The 22,985-nt window shown below is 36.9% G+C and overlaps 1 long non-coding RNA gene across 1 annotated transcript in view; it reads right to left on the bottom strand.

The window, feature by feature from the left end:
- Positions 1–2,110: 2,110 nt before the first annotated feature.
- The window catches only part of LOC143379348 (uncharacterized), a 48,904-nt gene continuing 28,029 nt past the window's right edge, over positions 2,111–22,985 (bottom strand). The window contains exon 4 of the long non-coding RNA XR_013088471.1: positions 2,111–3,326. This is a non-coding gene — a long non-coding RNA (uncharacterized LOC143379348). The remainder of the gene's footprint in view (positions 3,327–22,985) is intronic.

The following is a 22,985-nucleotide window of genomic DNA, read 5'->3' as shown; positions in this document are numbered from 1 at the left end:
CTTTTCTCTCTTCTGTAGGCAGCAATTCTATGAAAATTGTAAAACATTTAAGATTGAGATGAATCTACATGTAGGCTCACTATTATAGTAATACAATGTGATGTATAGTTGTTAGAACAGACTTTTAAAATAATGACTTTATAAATTACTTGTCTATTTCTAAAATCATCCTAAATGTTTCAGTTATTCAATATTGTGTTTATTAGAAAAATTCTATGTTTTTTTTTTTGTGTGTGTGAAATTGGAGGGGTTTTATTTTTAAGGGATTTTTGAGCTATTTATCTGATTTGTAACTGGTTCATCTTCTCCTTTCACTTTTCTATTTCTTGTACAAATCAAATCAAATTAGTAGATCTGAGATAATTTTAAGTATCACAAATATGTTAAAAGGGTGGTTTCCATGAACCACATAGCCTATGATATTTGTTTCAAAATAAGAGCTTTTCCAAAGTGGTAATGGCAATTGAAGTTTTCAAGGTCAACTTTCTATTTGAACATCAACTCCAGCTATCATCATCTCAGATGATTCTCAAAAAGCCCTAAAAGGCAGGTGAGTAAGATATTATCATAAACCTATGTATAAGGGAAATGAGATTCAGGAAAGTTTAGTAATTTGTTCAAGGTGACATAGTTGGTAAGGGGCAATGTAAGGTCTCAGAAGTGGTTCCTCTATCCAAGAATGGCTCTGTCATCTCCAGGAACCATGACAAGAGTACAAATGGAAGCTTATATGTCAGACATCTGAACATTTAAAAGTTAAAAATCAAATAACAATCTTTTTCTTTGAACCTAGGGGTACTTAGCTATTGATCCACAACCCCATCCCTTTTTTGTATTTTATTTAGAGATAGGGTCTTGTTAAGTGGCTTAGAGCCTCACTCAGTTGCTGAGGCTGGTTTTGAACTTATGATCCTCCTGCCTTAGTCTCCTGAGCTGTGGGATTACAGGCGTGCGACCACATACCTGGCACTCACAAACTTTTAAATGCAGTATGTTCTAGTCTTCTCCTTGGCAAGCATTTCTTCACAATGAAAAAATAGAGAAGCAAGTGGAAAATAAGCTAAAATTTATATATATATATATATATATACTTACATTCAACTGTGTAAAGTATCAAACAGCCAGTTACTATTGAACATGTCTAAATTTTATATTGATAGGCCAGAAATATTTGAATGAGCAATAAAATTACATATATATATATATATATATATATATATATATATATATATATATTATTCACACATATGTATATATATATATATACATATATATACATGGATATTATGTGTACACATAGATCTAAATGTATATGCATACACACACACAAACTGGAGAGACAAAGGAAGGAAAAGGGAGACAGAGATAAAATACTCATTATTTGTATTCATAAAATTTATTTATCTTACCTTTATTTCAGCAAAGTCACTAATGACATTATGATAAAAAACTTCACGTAATTTGTGTTCTGTCCTCAGTGATACCAAGTTTATTAACTTTTCTTAAACCATTGAGAAATAATCATTGTACTAATTTCAACTTGGAGAGACTTTGCAATAGGAAGCAGAATTGTCAGTAGAAAAAGCAATACTTAGATTCAGTAATACACCATGAGTTTTACATTAATGGAGTCATATATGAAGATTACCTTCATTGCAGAAAATATTAGGAAGTATTGGATGTTCATCATATAAATTATCACTCATATTGTGATTTCATTATCTCTTAGAGCAGTGTCTAGAGTGATACAGTATTTCCCATGTCCTTTCAATTTTTTTCAGGGTTTGACTATTTAAGGAAAAAAGCCAAAAATTTTGCATTATGCTATTCAATTTACTAAAAATCTCTTTTCATTTGAGACTACTTCTTGTTGCTTCTTTTCTGTGGTCGTATAAATGCTTTTCTTTCCTTGTTTTTGCTTTCATATTTTTTATTTATGTTTAATTTTGCTTTTACATATATCACACATGACTCCTTTGAATATAAAAAAATTCTCTGTATAACTTAAAAGTATTTTAAGCCATTTTTGTAAATGAAATAACCAAGCTTAGAACTATTTGAGTGTTTTGTAATCTTTTATGACATTATACAGCAACTTAGAGTTTATACCAAATAATCATGTGTAGCACAAATTCAATTAATTTCATTTTCTACCAACATCTACAGTCTCCTTTTGAATTTTCTATCATTTTTCTTAACTGGTGAATCTCTTATCTTATGTAAGTTAAATCTAATTGATCTAACAGCATTTAGTTAACAGTCTCTTATTCATCTTTGAGTAGATTTAAGGTCAAATTTTATGTTTCATAGTTAGGCAGATCTAGAGAAGAGGGCACATGATCTTTGAAGTGTTACAAAAAATGTCATCATTATCAGTTGATATCATGTCTCCTGGTAACAAATTTAAAATATGCATGTAATGTGACATAAAGAATGTATCTACTTCCACTGCCACGTTCATTTTTCTCTAATCAACCACTTTAGTGCCATTACTACAGGCTTGCTCTTGACATTCTTAAACCAGGGCCTAACTTTGAAAGATGTTTTCTGTAATTCTTCAATTATAAAATCATCTCAAATGTAAAAACTGGAATTTTCATTTATTTTGATTTCTTTATTTTCTTTCCAAAATTATATGCAATAAATGCTCTATTTTCAACATCATTTTGGTCACTTGCACAATCTAGTTGACCTGCATAATATTTCCCATTCCATGCATGATTTCTTCTCCTATTTTATAATACCTTTGCAATAGTCAGGTTTTACTGCAATAACAAATAGCCCCCACTTCTCAGTGCCTTCCAAGAATAAACACTTATTTTTGCTCACTGAGATCTTAGGTAGAACTGTGAAAAGAGTGGGCCTCTCTAAACTGTTCTGGACTCCTCTGAGCTCCAATTGAGTCCACATTATCTTCACATTCCAGGACCCAGGATGAAGGAGCACCCATGATCCAGGGCCTGTGGTTCTCATAGAAGAAGTAGAAAATCATGGATTGATAGAGACAAGCCAAACCATATAGGCATATTTAAAACTTCTGCTTGGACAAGCATATATCATGTCCAGTCACATTCCCCTGCCCAGAAAATCACAGGGCCAACCCAGAAGTCAATAGGGTAGAAAAGTATATTCCAACTAGAGGAAGCAAAGCAAGGGCAGGGAAAGCATGAATAATTGTAAACAAACAGTATAAGACCATGCTCTTATCACAAATATTTGCTTTCTTCCTGAGAACCAAAGTCCCATCCAATCAATTCTTTGGGCTTCAAGCATAGGATCCCTTAGTGTCCATTAAATCAGGTTGCATCTTCCTTTGATCTGGAGACCTGTGAATTTAAAAGACCAATCAGTGCTCCCTTTCCCACCTCCATATGCACATTCAGCATGCAGCAGTAAGTCAAGAACAGGAAACCTCAATGAATACTTCTGTTCAGAAGGAGAAGAATGGAAAGCACCAGTTCACAGCTATTCTGAAATCTCACTGAGAAAATACTGCAGGTAGAAAATGTTCCAGGGCCCACTCCCATTCCCTGGCAGCACTGCCCCCATCTACTTCCTCCACTCTGCAGGAGTTCCATTCTCTTTTATTTCCATCCTTAGCCATATTGGAAAAGGGCATTGGAAAATACCATCTCCTGGTGGTCAAGCAGCTTCCTAACCCTGCTTCCTGTCCTTACAAAGTTATCTTATATCACAGTGAAGTCTCTGTTAGTCCATGCTAAAAGCACTTTTGGTAACATAGGCCTATTTTAAATATTGGAGTGTTTGGTTTGCTTATTTTTTAATTTATTTGATTCTAGTCTACTTCTTTGTTAATAGCCACATGCACAATTATTTTCAACTCATGTACCTCCCTCTCTGGTGTACTTTCCTCCCTTAATTACAGGAACCTTTAGCTTGTCAGACCTCAGTGGGACCGTGCCCTCCTTTTTTGCTCTAAGCTATTTTGTCCAACTGAAATAATTCACTGGGAGCCACATTATTAATCCAATCAAACATCTGAACCAGAGGTGTGAGCCATGGATCTGATTTGGTCTTATTCCCAGGCTGTTTTAGCAGCTATATTCCCTTCCCCTCAGGTTATTTGTTAAAATGAGAAATTGTTTTTTGTTTTTGTTTTCGTTTGGGGGAGCAGGGGCGGGGGCAAAGCAGTAGCATATATTAAATCAGCAAATCCCAGAATTTTTTGGTTCTCCCTTTCCCCTTTCATTCCTCATTGTAAACAGGGCAATTCTTTTCTCAGCTTATCATTTTCATAGTTTCTGATCAAATGCAGGTAATAATCACCCACAACATTCTGTCTCAAAGCCCTGTGACACACAACCACAAACTCAATGGGTACCAAACTATCCACCTAGGATAGTTTTGCCAAGTGTTTCATTAATGCACACTGCAGTTGTTGTTTTTCCAGATCCCTATTATAATTTGCTCAATACCTGAAGCAATGACACATCTCTGAAGGTTTTATTATGGTAAAACCCACTCTTGATACCACCTCCTATATTAATCAGCTTTTGTTGTTACACCAACCACACACACACAAAAAAAAAAAAAAAAAAAAAAAAAAATCTGTAGCTTTTAACAACTGGCACTGATTTCTTGCCCATGTTGCTTGAGGCCTATGGGTTAGAACAGTTCTGCTGAGTTCTACTGGCTCCACAGGTTCTTCGGGGCTCCAGTGGGATTCTGATTGGCCTGACAGATCTTGTCTACCTGAGGCCCAGGATGAAGGACCACCCACTACTTCAGCAAGTTTTCCCCATGGGAGAGGGCATAAGACCAAAGGGGAGGTAAAGACAATTCACAGAAGCACATTTAAAGTTTCAGCTTATATTTTATGACAGTCATATCCATAGACCAAAGTGAGTCATATGGTCCAATTCTAGGTTAGAGGGGTAAGGAATTTATCATGCCTTCAACAATGCATGACAATGAAGGGGAGGAATCAAATAACTAGGAATAAATAATATAACCTATCACTACCATTGATCATGTCATTTTGAATTTTCCATTCTAGAAAGTTAACATCTGTTTTATTTTTAAACACATATACATCATTGCATTAAGTTCTTCAATATGAAGAGCAAGTAGAAGAGACTTGGTCTTGTGGCAATAAATTCCAGAGCCTGAAGAAATGCCAGATAGAGGCATATTGACTTTCAATGTCTATACTTCTCTCCTCAAGATCCAGCTACAAATATTTCACAGACTGATACCAGACAGTCCACAGACTGCACTTCTCTATAATATAAACCTGAGTGGCAGCTAAACATATGGGTTAACAGCAGCTAACGACATTAAGACAATAAAGTTAACTCTAGACCCCTTCTAAAGGTGGGGATATGGCTTCCTACTAAAGGTTTTCAAGCAGGACTATAGGGTGTAGGGTACCTAAAGGTGAAGGAGAGGGAAAAGCAGATTGAGAGAGTGAAATGAGAGAGACCAAGGAATGTAGGGAGGCACTGAGGACACTCATTGATAGGAAGAAGACCTGACTTCTTACAGAGTAATGGAGAAGAGAGAGTTTAAGAAGGTATTTTTTAAAATATATATTTTTAGTTGTTGATGGACCTTTATTTCATTCATTTATTTATATGCAGTGTTGAGAATTGAACCCAGTGCCTCACATGTGTGAGGCAAATGTTCTACCACTGAACCACAACCCCAGCCCTTAAGAAAGTATTAATCAATGCTAAGAAATTGCCCTTCAGTTACAGGTTAATGAGGAACATTAAGGAACATTAGCACTCATCAGAAGAAACCTACTATAAAAATTAGAACCATGTGCCTTGAAGACAGAACACATTTACAGACATTTCCATCTTAAATATTGAAGTGTTCATCTATTCCCAAATTAAGGACAATAGACATATTGAGCAAAGATTGCCATTTTATCAGGAGAAGATGAGGCTGTATCAGAGGAAGAGACTGGTATACCATACCTGGGTAATCTTTGTACAAAATTTCACAACAAGTGAGGGATGACAAATAAGTACTATAGACAGGGATACATTCGAAGGTCCTAGAAGACTGAAAAAGAGGAGATGGAGAGACTAAGATATTAACACAGTCTTGGTCTACTTGGTCACAGTTTTACATGTGTTCCCAGCCCAGGGAACATCCTTAAATCTTTATCCTTTAGTTATGTTGCAGGTGATTTGAACATAGCTAAAACCTACACAATCACAAAGTGTGCTGTGCTCCAGTTCTGCTGTATCTGTCTGCTGCTAGGAAATTTTTGATATAAATAACTTAAAATGCCTCAGAGAGATAGAGAAGAGAGGATCATTATCTTTTTCTGTCTAGGCTGCACAGATACAAAGTCCTCTTCACAAATGCCATACAGCAAGCAGCTGACCCAGAAATACAAAGACTGACTTGCAAAACCATTATTGTGCTTATTTGAGGAAAAAACCTTGCTAGATATTAAACCAAGAGGGAGCCTTGGCCTCACTCCATGGTACAACAGTCTTACTAGTTAAAATTTGTTATGTGGCATATTAGAAGGTATTTTATGGGTAGTGCAACCATATAATTTATAATGCACACAAAGACTATTGTCAGAGTACAGGAAGGTACTAGTAATTATTGAAGGACAATGGGGAGACACCAGGAGGGCTGGTGTATGTGTTAGATAGCTTCCAAAGATGGCCTCTCTCCAGAGTCTGTGAAGGTGTTGCTCTTCCTATCTAGAGATGGAGTCTAGTTCCTCTCCCTTTGAATCCTGAACTGGCCACGTGACTTAATCTAACCAACAGACTTCAGTAGAAGAAATGTGCCATTTGCAGACCTATCTTATGCTTGGTAGCTGCTAACTTCTCTCTCTTCTTTGCTGTGAAGAAGTCCAGGACCTAAAACACACAAGCACACGAGGGATCCTCAGTCAAACCACTTGGAATACAAAAGGACCACCCCAGTGTACTATAGAATCATGAGAAATAATAAATCATTGTCTTAAAGCACAACTTTTTGGAATGGTTTGTTATGCAGCAATAGACAACTGATCACCATCCTGCTAGATAACAGTTCATCACATACAACATTGCTTAAATTAGTATTCATCCATAAAAGCTCCACATTCAATTTCACCACAATTTGAGAGTCCTTACAGAGGTAAAACCCAAGAGATCTGAAAGCAAGAGCATAGTATGCAAGAGCAGAGGCAACTCCATTTAGAAAGTGTTCCCTCAATAATTTCTCCAGAGTTTGCAAGGAGAGACCAATGTTACTATTTGCACTGATTTCTACTTTTTTTTTCTTTTTAAATATCTTGCCCAATTGTTTCTGATAACAAGTTTAACTTTGGATGTTCAGGTATCTGTTTACAAACTTGTTGTCTTTGCTAAGTAGTTTGAAAAGTCAAATAAATCTGTCTTACCCAGATGTCTTTAAAATTCCTAACAGTAAAGTCCTGAAAAGCTTGCCATTCAGCAACAACAGTAGGTGAGTCCTACTGTGACACTGAATAAAGCAATGGTAGCAGGGCAGAAATGGGGAGCAGGGGACAGCCTCTGCTAAGGTAGAACACTCCCAGCCTCTACCCATGTGGTACTTGCAGCAACAGCTAATAAAACAAAACTCTGAAAGCTCATGGTACCCTTTAGGAAACCAGCTTCCTCCTATAGAAGAAATAAGTTTTGTCTGGGAGGTGACAGCAGTTGGAGATGAGCTATGCTATAATGCAAGTAAAAATCAATTCTGCAGGTCTCTAAATATAACCAAGCACTAGAACATGATGTGAACAGGGAGGAAGGCCAGTATGACCTAGTGAAAACTCTTCATGAAAGAATATTACAAAATTATACCTTCATAGTTTGCTTTCAGTGAAATTTTCAAGTAGAAATCATTTGAGTAATGGCTTTAAGGAATAGATAAACATCATCTGAAATAAGTACATCCAATTAAAAGAATGGATACTTCTACCTGTTTGACAAATCCTTCACAAATAGAACAAGAGCAAACTTGAGCACAGATGTTTTTGCTATTTTTAGAATTTTCCAACCAGGGATGCCTGACTTATTGCAGTTTTTATTAGTTTGGTCAGCCACTCTAAAAATAGAAAGCAAAAGGAACTATAGAGAAATAAAATTAATAATTTCTAGTAGAATCTACATGTTGTTAGTGAACATCAAAGAAGGATCATTGTATTATATGCTTTGGCAAGAAACAGTTTTGGATGAAAATGTTTTGATCTGCCAAGCTAACATCTATAGCACCACTTTTGACAACCTGCCAGCTTTAATGTACTATTGCTACCTATCAGTCAAGGTGAGAACAAACAAACAAACAAACAAACAAACAAAAAAAAACAATATAAAACAAAAACAATTATAAAACTGAAAAGTAATCTGGTGCAATAATCATGTATGTTCATACTCCTTCTTCTATTTTTTTCTCCCTTACTGATTGTCTACAAACTCAATTCTTTCATCTGCTTTGGCCAGTGAGCCTTGGTTAATTCACAGTCATTTTATTCAGATTGAAAGGCATTTCACTTATGTGGCCTCTGAGTCTTGCAGCCCAGAAAACCAGCGTGACTTGTTCTGCACCATCCCTAGGAAAGAGAACACGGGCTCTAGAGACTCGGAGACTTAGGCTTGAATGTGGACTCTGCCACATGTCAATATGTCATCTTGGATTTTTTTCATCCCAGATTACTACCGGGGGGCATTTTCTGAACTTCAGCACAAGTTATTTCCAAAGTTGAATCTGGAAATAACCCTGAATGGAAAAGGAAAAGGAAAGAGTTTGGTGAAGCATAATCACCCAGAATTTATAGAGTAGAGGACCAAAGAGGCGCAACTTGGTAAAATATGTGTAGGAGACTTTCTGAACCTTTCACTGAAGAAAATGCTATTAATACACAAAATGAAAATCCACAAAGCCAAACAAGGAACAACTAGGAGCTGTAATTGAACACACCTTTTGCAACTTACACAATACTAAAAGGAGTTCAAGGTCTAACCAGCTAAAATGGAGAGACTGGTTCATTCAGCAGAGATTCCAGAGCTACTTAATTTAGTTCTGAGTAGAATAAAAATTACTCTAGACCAGTCCTTTAAAAGCTTTAAGATAAGGTCAAAAAAAGAAAGCTGGTCTTTAATTAACTTAATTACATTAATTCTATGCAAATATAAGAACAATAAACTCTAGACATTCAACAATGTAAGGGTCACAATGTCCAGCTCCCAATCAAAAATACCACACATGACAAGCAGCAGAAAAAAATGTGAAGGAAAATAAGTCCATAGAAATTGAGACAGAAATGATGGAATTAGCAAACAAGAATATTGAAAACAGCTATTATAAGTATGCCAAATAATTTAGGGGAAGACGTAAACATAATGAAGAAATAAGTGGAAGATAGTAAAATAAATAACTAAATGAAACTTCTGTCATGAAAAAAAATATATTTCAAATGGAAAATTCAGTGGATAAAGTTATCAGAGATTAAAGGTTGAACACTATGTAAATAAAGTCAGTAAACTTGAGGACAGATCAGTGTTAACTATCCAAAATCAAACAAAGGGGTTTCAGTGACTATAACATTATGTCATTTAGTGTAACATATGTACACTGAAATACCAGAGAAGGGAAAAATTATTTGTAGAAATGATGATCAGAAATTTTCAAAACTTGAAAGCAAGAAACCCAGAGATCAAGAAAAAAAAAAAAAACTTCAGGAAGAAGTTGTATTATTTTTTTTCAATAAGAAAGCCACATCATTATCAAATTGATATAAACAAGTGAATAAAAAGGAAATCATAAAAAGTCACCAATGGAAAAAATATATCACACACAAGAGAATAAAGATAAGAATGTCAAACTTCCTATCAGAAACAATTAAAGCTAGAAGACAACATGATAAATCTTTGAAGTCCTGAAGGAATTAAAAAAAAAAAAAAAAGCCAGCCTGGAATTCTATACCCAGTAAAAATATCCATCCAAAATGTACATAAAGGGGCTGGGGCTGTAGCTCAGTGGTAAAGCACTTGTCTCCCAGGTATGAGGCTCTGGGTTCAATCCTCAGCACCACATAAAAATAAATAAGTAAATAAACTATTGTGCCCATATACAACTAAAAAAAATATTTAAAAAAAAATAAAATGAAATAAATATTTTGAGAAAAGCAACAGGAAGCATCTCAAAGGAATAAAGGGCATTGGAAATGATACATATTAAGTTAATATAAAATACTCTTTATATTTTAATAATTACATGTCTGTATAATTATTTCTTTAAATTTTTTTAGATGTTGATAGACCTTTATTTTATTCATTTATTTATATGTGGTGCTGAGAATTGAACCCAGTGCCTCACAAATGCTAGGCAAGCGCTCTACCACTGAGCCACAACCCCGGCCCCTTACGTGATTATTTATTAAAAAATAAAACCATGGGGCCAGGGTTTTGGCTCAGTGGCAGAGCGCTTGCCTAGCATTTGTGAGGCACTGGGCTCGATTCTCAGTACCACATATAAATAAATGAATAAAATAAAGGTCCATCAACATCTAAAAAAAAAAAATCTTTAAAAAAACATACTATGGTACTTACGGCATATGTAAAGAACACAGTTTATGTCAAAAACAATAGGATAAGAAAGTACATTATTACAAGTTTCTTATTTTAAGCATGAAGTGGTAAGGTAGAATTTATAGTTTGCTATGCTTTGGACCTGAATGTCCCCCAAAATCCCACCTGTGCAGAGATGGAGCTTTGGGAAAATGATTGGATCATGAAGGTTCTGACCTCTTCAGTGGATTAATGCATTCATGGCTTAATAACTAACCCGAGGTGGGTGGGACCTAATTCATCCCTAGTAGGTCACTAGGGATGTGTCCTGGAAGAGTTTATCTTTTCTCTCTTCCCCCACCACCACCCATTCTTGTTCCCACAAGCAGAGCAGATTTACCCTTCTTCCTTGATGTTCTACCTCACCTCAGGCTCAGAGCAATGGAGCTGACTGATCAAGGACTCCAATCTCTGAAATGACGATGGGCCAAAATAAATTTTCCTCCTCCAAGTTGTTTGTGCCAGGCATTTTACACAGCAACTAAAAGCCAATTAACACAAAGTTTAACTGTGATAAGTTAAAAATACAAAGAGCAAACCCCAAAGGAGCCATTAAAAACCAAATGAAGTGTAGCTAACACACAACAAGGAAGATAACATGAAATATTTGAAAATAGCTAATTCCTTGAAAGAGAAAACAGAAAGAGAGGAAGAGCAGAGAGAAAAAAAGACAAATAGAAAACAGATAGTAAGATTGTAAGTTAAAACAACTTCACCCAAGCAATCCATTAAATGTAAATGTTCTAACTGCTCCAATTAAAAGAAAGAGATTGTCATCCTGAAAGAAAAAAAAAGGAAAGCAGGACCCCACAGTGTGCCTATTATAAGACATATACTTTAAATATAAAGAAGAAATAGGTAAAAAATCAAAGGACAAAAAATACATACTAGGCATATACCAAATTAAAATAAAGTTAGAATAACTACATTAATATAAGACAAAATAGACTTCTGGATATATATATCTGTAACAAAGATAGCCATTTTATAGATAACTATCTTACACATCTTATGTTTCCAATGTGGTAATAAAGGAGCAAAATGATATGAAATGATGTTGAAGAAATTGAGTATAAGATCAGACCATGTAGATTTTTACAAAATAATAGGAAGGTGTTAACAGGTTTTTTAACAAGGGTACAATTTCATTTACATTTAAAGAAAATCTTTGAGGGGAGAAAGGATTGCCCAAGGAAATAAATGCACGCAGGAAGCCTAGTTAGAGCTAGCACAGAAGTCTAAATGATAGACAAGGGTGATTTGGATGAGAGTAGTGATTAAAAAAAAAAAAAAAAAAAAAAAACTATGTGAAAAGGACAACTTCGATATTCTTTTAAAAGTTTGAAAAGTATAACAAAAGTTTTTAACAGTTTAAAAGACATAAACTTTTAAACGTTTAAAAGTTTTTAAACGTTTAAAAGTTTAAAAGACATATATGATTTCTATATATATAAAGAAGATGGAAAGACATGACTCAGGTTTGTGGTATGAACTACAGGATGAAAACAGTGTCATTTTCTGAAATAAGAGCAGACTAGAGGAATAGGCAGCTGCATTCTGAGACTTTCAAATGGAAATAGCAAGGAGGCAAATAAATGCATAAGTCAGAAGGGAACAAAGAAAAAGCAGAAAATAAAATTGAAGAGTCATCAGCATGGAAATGGTGTGAAATCCATAAGATGGATGAATTTACCAAGGAAGAGAAAGGAGAGTGATTGAGTCCTGGAGCACTCTGGTGTTTAGAAGTAGAGCAGAGGGAAACCATGGAGAGATCAATAGTATGAGAGACAAAATGACAAGGTCACATATATACCTCCATTTATATCAGAAGAAAAGAGTAGAGACAATATTACAGAGACGGAAATGAGTACTTCCAATAATAGAATGCTCAGATTTGGGAATCACAACAAGCACCAAGCAATAAGAAATTCTCAAGTAGACATGTTATATAACATCAGACAAAGAGAAATTCTTAAAAGCAATCAGAGAATAAATAAATGTTTTTAAAAAATTAGAAAAGCTAGATGAGTCACAAAGGAATGATGAGACAGCATGTTTGGGGTTTTGTTTGTTTGTTTGGTACCAGGGATTGAACCCAGGGGCACATCTCCAGCCACATCTCCAGCCCTTTTTTATATTTTATTAGAGACGGGATCTTACTGAGTTGCTTAGGGCCTCTCTAAGTTGCTGAGGCTGGCTTTGAACTCAGGATCCTCCTGCCTCAGGATCTCTAGGATTACAGGCACGTACCACCATGCCCAGCTGACAGCATGCTTTTAACCCCAACAATGGAAGCCAAAACTCAGTGGAACTTTATCTTCCACCATGCTGAGGGGCACTAGCCATCAAGCTGTAACTGTAGACAGAAGCCATTAAGTGCAAAATGAAGGCAATTTCAAACCAAAAAAAGTAAATATACATAAATACATAATAAAATTATACAAGGGAAAAAAATAAGAGTGACTTACCCTGTAAGATATAAAATATTATGAAGATATGGTAATTAAAATAGCTGAATAAATGGCAAATAATTAAGCCCACATATAAACAGCTAAATGTAGTGCCCCCCGACATGCAGTTTTGGGGGGTATGGTACTAGGGATTTAATCTAGGGGTGCTTTACCATTGAGTAACATCCACAGCCCTTTTTATTTTTCATTTTGAGGTCTCACTAAGCTGCTTAGGGCCAATGCTGGCTTTGAACTTGGAAGCCTCCTGCCTCAGCCTCCCGAGTCACTGGGGTTACAGGGATGCATTGCACCCAGAAAAAAAAAAAACAAAAAACTGTAATTCTTAATAAAGTTAGTTCAGACATTCATTAGGAAAAAAAGATAGACTATTCAATAAAAATTTCAAGACAACTGTATAGGCACTTTAGAAAGAAATTAGGATCTCTACCATATTATACCCCCCCAAAAAAATGCCAGAAAGATCAAAGATCTAAATGCAAAGAAGAAAAAAATGAAACCTTCAAAGTACTAGGAAAAAATTAGAAACTTTAAATTTTAGAATGAGAAAAACTTAACTATGACCTATAAAAGAAATATGACTATAAAAGCAAAAACAGTAAATTTGACTTCATAAAAAATAAAAAGTTTGGCATGTTAAATGTTTTAATCAGATTTTTTACCCCTGTGAATAAAAGACCTGACCAGAACAATATCAGAGGAGGAAAAGTTTATCTGGGGGCTCACGGTTTTAGCAGTCTTAACCCATAGACAGCAGGTTCCATTCCTCAGGTCTCAAGGTGAGGCAGAACATCACTGCAGAAGAGTGTGGCGGAGAGAAGCAGCTCATGCAATGATCAGAAAGCAGAGAAAGAGATTCCGCTTGCTAAATACAAAATATAAACCCCCAATGACCCACCTCCTCCAACCACACCCCACCTGCCTCCAATCTTCACTCAATCAATAGCATCAGGTGATCAATTCACTGGTTCGGTTAAGGCTCTCACAAGCCAATCATCTCCCCTCTGAACCATCTTGCATTGTCTCACATGTAAGCTTTTTCGGGGGACACCTCACATCCAAACAATAAGAGTAAAGAAACTCTGTAAAGTAAATAAACAACAACAACAAAAAAAGACAAATGTACTAATGCTGAAGTTTTTGAGGAAACCAATAAATGACACCCCTCTACCCTGCCTTATTTCAAACTGAGAAATAAAATTTCAGATATATGGGATAAATAAGTCTAGGTATCCATCAGACAAGATGAGGACTATAGTTGTTAATTCTGTCTTATATACTGGAAATTTGCTAATAGAGTCGATTTTAGGTACTTTAACCACTAAATAAATAAATAAAAGGTAACTATGTAAAGATGATGGATAATTTGTTTAACTGCAGAAATCATTGTTCTGTGTATGTGGTGTGAAAACATCATATCTATACTTTAAACATGTATGACTTGGGCTGGGGATGTGGATCAAGTGGTAGCGTGCTCGCCTGGCATGCTGGCGGCCCGGGTTCGATCCTCAGCACCACATACAAACAAAGATGTTGTCCGCCGAAAACTAAAAAAAATAAATAAATATTAAAATTCTCTCACTCTCTCTTTAAAATAAATAAATAAATAAATAAATAAATAAATAAATAATACTTTAAAAAGAAGGAAAAGAAATAGCAACTTTATTTCTGGTAAAGTCTTAGTTGTAATGCTCAGTAAAAAGGATGGGCCTGCTAACAGGACCCCAGGTTGAGACAGGTCCTGAAAAGTATGACATGCTTGATACATAATATCAACACTGGCTTTCTGTCTTCAACACACCAATCTCCTACCTCTCTCAGGAACTTTGTGCTTGTTTCTCTTCTGCAAAGAAATGAGCTTTGTTAGATATTCTCAGGTTGGTTCCTTTTCAATAGTCACACCTCAGTTCAGATCTGTATTCCTCACAGAGACCTGCTCAATACCTGCCTGAAGTTGGCCTCCTACCTTCATCACAATTATCACAGTCACAAATTTTCCTATTTATTTACTGAGTAGCTATATGATATCTCTTTTCCACTAAAATATAAGCTCCATTAGAACATAGGTTTGTCTTATTCATCATTGTGTCTCCAGAACAGTACCCAATACAGATTATGTGTTCAATAAATATTCACCAGCATAGACAGAAGGTATGCTGACACAGCCTAGAAGGGTCTGTACCTTGGAGACATGTGGGACTAAAAAGTCACATTTAAAAAAAAAAAAGGATAAAGAAAATAACCTGGTAGAGGCGGCAGAGCCCAATAGTCCCATATGGCAGGAACTCAAATATGTAAAAGGAGAGCAAAAGTTAAAGCTGAAAATATAAGCAGAGAGTAAGATCATAAAGTAGTTTTGCTCCAAATTTGGGCATTTAGTAGTCAGATTTACATTTTGAAAAAGTTCTTCATCCCTGACATTAAATAAAGTCTATGGCTAGGCTAATTTCTTAAAAAAAAAAAAAAAAAAATCAATGAATGAGGGCTGGAGTTGTGGATCAGTGGTAGAGCACTCGCCTAGCATGTGCGAGGTGCTGGGTTTGATCCTCAGCACCACATAAAAATAAATAAATAAAATTAAAGGTATTGTGTCCAACTACAACTAAAGAAATATATATCAATGAATGAATTCAATATGGAGAATGGGTTTGAGAGGAGCACTCGTAGAGGTGGTGGACCAACCCCAAATCTTCTACAGTCACCTGAGAAATGTTGGCTGCCTTCAGGAAATACCCTTCGGTGGAGAGAAATGCTTAGATATAAAACCATCTACAAAGGTTGATCCCTCTTCCCTTGCCCCCTGATCATGTCTCTTCACAACTTTCTGAAGGGCAGAAGTCACCATCCTGATTACACTCCCCACATGTCCCGCTGAGTGATCACTCTCCTGCACTTGGGAAAATCACAAAACAAAGGAGTCTCACAAGGTAGAGAAAAAATACTGGGTTTGAGGGGCTGTGGCAGGGAGGCAGAAAGGGACTAGGGCAAGTCTCTCCACCAAGGTGTCCTGTTGGAGCTGCAGTTACCCTTCCGCAATGATCCACTCTGCTTGAGGACAACAGGAGGGAAGGAGAACAGGTTTTCTTTTCAGTGTCCTTCATTCTTCATCTCAAAATTGTCAAAGTCTCTTTTTCTGATTCTGCAACCTAATCATTAGCCCTAGACAGCCTTTGAGCATATCCCTATTTTTCAAACAAAGGCCTTAAAAAGAAATGGCAAGAACCACTCAAATGAATCTTTGGGCGAATCTACAAAATTCTGATTTTCCTCAAGGAGAAGGGCTCATTAAGTGTAAGACCCTACATTCAGCCATGGCCCATGTTTACTAAAAAACGAAAAGAGGGAAAACTCTACAAAGCTAGCTCCAGAAAAAGCAGGGAGTCCATCCTGTGTCAAACCACAATCCTAGAAATTGAATGTTTAATTCATAGAGTAAATTACAAGAGATTACTTGTACAAGTAGCTGCAATGTCCTTAAAATTATTCTTTAACTGAGGAAAAGTTTTTTGACCTTTGGAGAAAATGCTTGCTTCTAGCTATGACTAAAAAGAGATTTCCTTCTTTCTCTGTTGTGTTAAGAATCTTTTCTTCTTATAAAGAAGGCACCACAGTGATTTATAACTGTCATAAAAGCCTGGAATCCTTTTGAGGTTAAGCTACTCAGCTATTCAACTTTTACTACAGAAACTTTGAAATTCAAAAAGAAAAAATAATGTAAGTTTTTGAAGGACATGTGTTGCTGTAGGTGATCCTGTTAATTAAAAGTGATTGCCTGCTAGGAAATCATACTTTAAAAAGTTTCATGAATTTATTAGAACCCTGAAGGTATCTTTGTATGCACAGAGCTTTACATGCCATTTATGCAATTTTGTTTCAGATCTGCTTAAAGCCTTGCTGACACTCCCAGAGCAGCTAAAGCTCTGCTAGCATGCGTATGTGTTTTGGCTAATTGAATTATGTGAAAATACATACTAATGAAGCGTTAGCAGAGGTGTTTGCTGAGTAGACTCTGAGTCTAATTTCTTCTAAATTAGGAGCATCTTTTTGCAGCAGATTAATGTTTTAGGAAAGGCTGTCTCCTTATAGGGGAAAAAAAAAAAAAACATCAGTACATTGTCTAATATCGTGATTCATTTTTGCATGCTAAAAAGCTTTCTGCACACCTGATGAGTATGTTGCATGGGAGAAATCTAAAAGGCTTTTCTAATAATTTTTAAAAGTGCACTACTCCGGAAAGACCAATGGTGTGTAATTATCCAATCAAATTAATGAGCAAATTATTAATCTTCTCTTAAAACATTTGAGGCTCACCCTCTCCCCTTCTTTTTAATACACTTTTAAGAATGATTGTGTTTGGTTTGGTTGGGGTTTAATGAAGATTATTATTTAATGGTCCTATTTGGATTTTTTTTTTCCTCGTGTCTATTTGGAAAATATTACCTCGTAACATTTGTTGCTGTAATTCTGCGATCCCCTGATGCTGGTATTTGAGAAACACGCTCTGGAAACGCGGCGGTTGTTTTTCACGGGAACCCAGGGAGCTATCAAAGTCAGAGAACGTGCCTCTGTTTGCAGGAGAGGTGGGCAGGCAGCGAGATCCTGCGCGCTCCTCGCTCGCTGGCTGCGGCTGCGGGCGGGCAGCAATCAGCTAATTGCCTACGAGGAATGGGGAATCGGTGTGTGCTCTCCGCGGTCGCCTTAGCGGGTCACAGACACCCGAGAGCGGCTGTTCTCTCGGTCTCATCATCGTCTTGTACCTTGTGGTCTGATGCAGGGGATAGGGCAGAGCAAGAGGAGCGGGCAGGCAGCGCTCGTCACAGCGCGAGAAGAGCCAAGCCCTTAGCTGCCCGTGAGCGCTCAGAGCGAGCACCACCGAGCTCGGGGACAGGAACCCGTGAGAAAACAGCTCCCGCGCTCTGCTCTCCTGCGTGTGCTTTAGGACGCAGGATAGCCTTTAGAAATAAATGTAATCAGAGACTAATCTGGAAATCGTCCGTGCAGCAAAAATATCGGATGCTTGGAAATAGTACAGCAAGCCGTGGAAAACAATTCGGGGGGACTGGGGGGGTACATATATAAGATCTAAGACAACATCCATACAGTAGAAAATTAAATGTCACATCTATAGGTACATGTGTGTCATTTGTGCAACCAAAGAGAGAATCGTCCTTCGTTATGAAAAGATGACCATCTTGATGGAAGGGGTGTGAGTCACGTAGGACCAAGAAATCCGAAACAGAAAAGTTGCTTTTTCAGTTAACAGAGTTATCAACCCCAGAAACCCTTAACCAGGTCTGTTTTCAGTTTCATCAGAGAGCGCCAAGCATCTTCAAGGATCCCCATATCTCTCACCCCCAGGGTCTGGGAGAGTTCCCTGGCCAGCGGGCATTTCCGTTGCTGTGATTTTCACTGGTCACATAATTATGCCATATACCTCAGTAGATCCTTTTTACAATTCTTCTGCCTCCCTATCAGTGGTTTTCCCACAAATCTCCATCCTTTAGATTTTTTTTTAGGACAGCTCCATCATATTTTATAAGGGCTCAAAGCCAGGATTGAAAGAGTTCAGTCCAAAGTTCTTATTCTGCACTTTCTAGTCACAGGTTCTTGTTCTGTCAGCCTCAGTTTCCAAATCTGCAAAATGGGCAAAAACAGACAAACCTGTCCTGCCTACCTTACAAGGTTATTGAGATGACCAAATGTGGAAAAGGCTAAAACTTAAAATGAACTGACTGTATTCCTGAAGAGTAAAATACTTGTATGATCTTATCGGGTCTTCCCACTTCTTTAAAATTTAACATTGCTTTCCATACCATGTTAACAAACTAGTGTAACTACTAATTTCCTGAAAGACAAGCTGATGTCAACCAGGAAGCCGGTCAGCCTTGAAAATTAGCTCTAGGGTGGAGATGAACTTACAGATGATTTTTAGGGTGTGTTCTTGGGATCAACACCTGGGAAAATGAAGGAAGAGGGGAGAGAGAAAGGAACAGAAAGGGGCAGGGGGGAACGTTGAGCTGTGAGGCCAACTCTGCAGTCCTCAACCCATCCTGCTTGGAGCTCTGAGGCTGGAGTGCCCCTTCAGGATTGGTGTGAGGAGGCTGTTAAGTTTTTTCTCCCTATTTGAGCAGTCACTGGACTCAGGCATTCCCTGAAAGGGTTTCTTCAGCAAAGGCAAATGCCTAGAAGCAACTGATAGGCTAGGGTTTTCCAGCAGGAGGGAAAGTCCTCTGTTCTGAGCAGGGACCTGCGGAGCACCCATCACAACAGGCACCATGCTGATCTTTTGCTTTGGGCTTTTTACTTTTGGAATATGCCCGGTGCATTGTCCTGCTAGCAGAATGTATTAATTTTCTGTGCTGGTTTTCAGGAATTTCCAGGAGTCAAAACATTCAGGATTTAGGTATAATTCTGCACAGGTCTGAATTAGCTGAGCATCTTTAACAGTTTGTGTGGCAGGTCCCTGGTAAAAAGCTAGCTTACTCTCACACACTGTCTCTCCTTCCTAACCTAGTGTTGTTTGAGTTACCCTACGGGATCTGCTTCTTAAATCATCCTATGCTAACTTTACCCCAGTTTCACCCTTCAGAGGTCTATCTCTGGGTCTCAGACTTGACTTCCAGGACCTGCTGTCACATATCAGTTCTGCACACACCCATCCCTGGACTCCAATCCAAATCAACGTCCCCTGAGTCCCCATCAGAGAAAGTCAGATATTACTAATCTGCTGTGTCTCCTTAAGCAAAGTCATTCAGCAACTCTTTCAACTATAAAACAAGAAGATACATTGTTTTCTGGTTTGCCTCAAAATTATGAGATTTTATAACCCAATCAGACAATGGAAATACACATTGTGTTTCTATCTAGTGTGTATGTTTGTATGTGTACATGCTCATATACATGTTTGTGTGTGTTCATTTCATGCACATGTATTTGCTGAATGGTAAGTGGATGGATATGTGTGTCCCATAGCTTGCATGAATTGTGCAAATAGTTCATATTCTATCCATGTTTCATTTGTGTGCTTTTGGGGAACAAGTCATTATCATGCAATAGCAAATTATAACATAAGAGTATTTTACAAGAAATTTTTGATTAATGTTATAGTATATGGAGCAAAAGCCTAGTATCTAATACAAACTAGATTTTCTAATAGCTGTCAGTAACTACCATATCATCTTCTAAATAGCTAAAGCCTATGTCTAGCACCAGTTTTCATTCATTCATTCATTCATTCAATAAGCATAGAATGCCTTCTATGTGCCAGACGCTGTCCTAATCGCTAGAGATGGGGCTATAACTAATTCACAGTCCTTGCCCCAAGCAGCAACCAGATGCCTTAATGCAAATTTAAACATGGTCATTAGAAAATGAAATTAGGCTGTATAGAAAATAACTATATTCCTTTTAGTAAGGTGTGTTTTTAGTGATATGTCTTTTTAAAGATGCTCAATTTTTCTTAGGAGTTTATGTTAATATACATTTACATAGAAAGTTTTCCCCCACATACTGCCAAATATAATAGCCATTCAGTTACTTGAATCCATAAGGAAAACAAATTTTGTACTCTTAATTCATTTTCCAAATCGTTTTATTGGGCCACTGTAAAAAAAAAAAAAAAAAAAAAAAAAAAAAAGACCTCAAACGATAACATATCTTTATTGTATTTTAAAGTATTTCCATATCTACTAACAACAAGCCTCACAAAAAGTGTAGTAAACCCATTATACTGAAAAGGAAGCCAAAGCACAGAGAAAGTTAAGACTGTCCAAGATCACTCCACTGATCTAGTAGTAAGATCTCTTTACACTGAGAAGCTTGTGTATTTAGGGTTTTCCATAGTAAGTGAATGACCATAACCTCAGTCGCACATGCCACTTCACCCCTACAGACAACCTCAGTGCAAATCTCTCAGCTTGTCTGCAATCTGTGTGGCTACTGCACAAAATGATTTACCATCAGTTGATATGAATTGCCAGTTAAGGAGGATAGCTATAAACACAGGGCCTCAATGTGTTTGAGCCCCAGGACACAGTTCACACCTTCTATAATCTGGCTACGTGCTACTGGTTATAAGAGCTTGAAATTTTTCGAAATGATTACATATTTTAAGGAGTGCTTACAAATTCTCTGTGTACCTTGAAACATAATCCCTTAGCAGGCAGCAGAGAAGTTTCTGCCCTTCCGTATCATCTCCTCTCCAATTTGATGTTCAAGTCAGTGCTCAGTAAGAGCACCCTGATCTTAGAGTCTATCAGGAGGACGCCTCTCACCGAGAAGCCTGGCTTCCAACGGGGAGGACACCTACAACGCTAGGATCCACAAAACGAGCCCTTGTCCTGCACCTACAGTAGAAAGTGAACCCAGCCTGCAATGCTTTACGAGGTTCAGAGGCCTGAGCCACAGAAGACAACTGAGAGGAGCTTGGCAGGTACAGTGGATGTGGGGCTTGCTCCAGAAAGCTCCATCCTAATGGGTTACAATCCTTCTTTCACTTCCCTTTATCTTAAATCCATCTGGCCTCTTTATGGATCGTAACTGCATGAAGCCATACTACAACGAAACAGAAAAACATCAGGCAATATACATATTTAGTTTCATAAGATAATTTACAAAATCATGCTGAAGAAAAAGGCATTTGATATCTTTGGTATAATTTTGTCTTCATAAATTCAAATATTAATGATGGAGATACACACACACACACTTACATGGAAAAACATTGCAAAGATAATCAGCGAAATTTACCCTTCTTTTTTCTTAAATGAATGGGTGTTTTCTGTACTAAAAATGGCTCATTTTTCACACTAGGAAAATACGTTACTTATAAAAATAAGCATAATCCAAGCCTACCACATCTATGTATACATAAATATTTTTAAAGGTGAGAATTGGCTCCATAATAGGCAAGTGCCCTTTCACAGTGCTGCTTGGTCCAGTCAATGACTGGATGCAAAGCCCATCTCCCAGTTTCCAGGGGAAGGGAAGAACCTAACTTCAATTAGCTCCAGCTAGCAACACTTAAGATTGATTCCCAATGTTAAATTTCACATTATGAGTAAACATAATTCTTCTCTGATCAAACTCTATAAGTTTAGGGCTGAGGTTGTAACTCAGAGGCAGAGACAGCATTTGCCTAGCATGTGTGAAGCACTGGGTTCAATCCTCAGCACCACATATAAATAAATAAATAAATTCATTAATTAAAATAAAAGTATTGTGTCCATCTACAACTAAAAAAAAAAAAAAAAAAAAAACTTACCCTGGGTTCAATCCTCAGCACCACATAAAAATAAATAAGTAAAATAAAGGTATTTTTAAAAAGTCTAAGTTTAAAAGAAAAAAGAAATAATGGTCAGTGATGACTTTTCCTTTTTCGAGAGAGTCAATTGCAGTTAATAGTTACTTCATTTTCATCTTTATTTTTTATGTATTTTTAAAATTTTGCATAAGATAATTAACATTACTCTAGAATTTTGCCAAAAGTTCATTCCATGATTTCACAAATACTCAATAAAAATAGTGACTGTGTATATCAATTTGTCCTTGTTGACATGATGTTTTGTATTTATTTTCATGTTCTTTCATGTGCAGATTTTCTTTCCTCAAGGGGACTGCTGATTCCTAGTGGATCTTCTAGTTGTTTTGTTGTCTTCAGAGAGTTTTACACACATTGAAGTTTGCATGTTCATCTGTGACACTCTCATCTACGCGCATAAAGGAGAAAAAAGCTTGCTCTGACCAAATTCTGACTGCTACCATTGCTGATCTTCTGCAAAGTCAGAAAGTGTTCCATTATCTCTTGCATTTCTTCTGCAAATATAAATATCTGATCTTGAGACTGCCTGAAACAAAGTCGGTCAAAAACAAGAGAGACGTGTGAGCCACTCTTACTGTTGTTACTGTGCTCATTATGGGCCTGAAAACTCATCTATGTTAATTTTGA

Source organism: Callospermophilus lateralis, chromosome 13 (genome assembly GCF_048772815.1).
Source record: "Callospermophilus lateralis isolate mCalLat2 chromosome 13, mCalLat2.hap1, whole genome shotgun sequence".
NCBI classification, from domain to species: Eukaryota; Metazoa; Chordata; class Mammalia; order Rodentia; family Sciuridae; genus Callospermophilus; species Callospermophilus lateralis.
The sequence above is the reverse complement of the archived record's forward strand: the minus strand, read 5'-3'. Positions and strand labels throughout refer to the sequence as shown.